This window comes from Rhinolophus hipposideros, assembly GCF_964194185.1.
Source record: "Rhinolophus hipposideros genome assembly, chromosome: 17".
NCBI lineage: Eukaryota > Metazoa > Chordata > Mammalia > Chiroptera > Rhinolophidae > Rhinolophus > Rhinolophus hipposideros.
This window is the reverse complement of record NC_138063.1, coordinates 31,915,015-31,916,198: the sequence shown is the minus strand read 5'-3', so window position 1 is coordinate 31,916,198 and position 1,184 is coordinate 31,915,015. Positions and strand designations below refer to the sequence as shown.

General features: G+C 47.7%; 1 pseudogene across 1 annotated transcript; it reads left to right on the top strand.

Annotated features, from left to right (window-relative positions):
• The first annotated feature begins 248 nt into the window (after window positions 1-248).
• On the top strand, window positions 249-929 carry LOC308509838 (kallikrein-1-like; annotated as a pseudogene). Its single transcript has one exon. The product of its transcript is annotated as a kallikrein-1-like (transcript).
• The last annotated feature ends 255 nt before the right edge of the window (window positions 930-1,184 follow it).

Below are 1,184 nucleotides of genomic sequence, written 5' to 3'. Positions count from 1 at the left end.
ATCTCTGTCTTTTTTCCTCCTCATCCTGCCTCCTTTCTGCCCCATTTATCTCTCTGTTCTCCCCTCTGCCTTTGTCATTTCCCGTATCTTTTAAACCTATTTTTCACTGCCTTTCTCTTTGTCTCGGATCTGCCTTTCCCACTGTCACATTCTTTTGCTTTCACACTGTCTCTATTTCTCCATGAATCTAAACCTTTCGTGCTCAGTTTTTTCCTTGTTTCTCTTTCTCTCCTTTGGGATCCACCTCCATGCTGCCCTGCCCCTTCTCCCTTTCTGCTCCTCTCTCCTCATTCCCTTGGTCCCTCTCTCTCCCCAGTAATTACCAGCTCTGGCAGGGTCGCCACAACCTGTTTGAGAATGAAGACACAGCACAGTTTGTCCAGGTCAGTAAGAGCTTCCCACACCCTCAATTCAACTTGAGCCTCTTGAAGAACCACACCACCTATCCAGTAGAAGACTACAGCTACGACCTCATGCTGCTCTACCTGGCAGAGCCCACCCAGATAACAGATACTGTGAAGGTCCTGGGCCTGCCCACCCAGGGACCCCGAATGGGGAACACCTGCTATGCCCCAGCTGGGGCAACATCGAATTAGATCCATTTGTAGATGAGTACCCAGATGAGCTCCAGTGTGTGGACCTCAAGCTCCTGCTCAACGATGTGTGTGCCAATGCCTACCCCAGAAGGTGACAGACTTCATGCTGTGTGCTGGACACTTGCAGGGTGGCAAGGACATCTGTGTGAGTGACTCAGGGGGCCCGCTGATCTGTGATGATATGCTTCAAGGAATCAAATCTTGGGGACGCACCCCATGTGGCCGACCCACTATGCCTGGCATCTTACCAAACTTCTGTCCTTCTTGGACTGGATCAAGGAGACCACGGAGCCAATCCCTGAATGTCCCCATCCTGTCCCTGATCCCCAATAAAACCAAATATGCATCACAAAAAATATCACTCTTAATAGGAACCTACTACTTCTATCTTTTCATGTCGAAAAAGTATTTAGAAATAAAAATTTAGTCCACATCTTAGGATATAGTCTTTAAAAGCTGGTGAACACAAAATGCTTCTACAAGAAAACTGCTTCACTGATAATTTCTTCTGTGCTGTCTTCCCTCTTTCCAGTCCTCAGAAAAGCCCTATAAGGCAGATACAGATGAAAAGTCTGTCAGGAGGCTCTC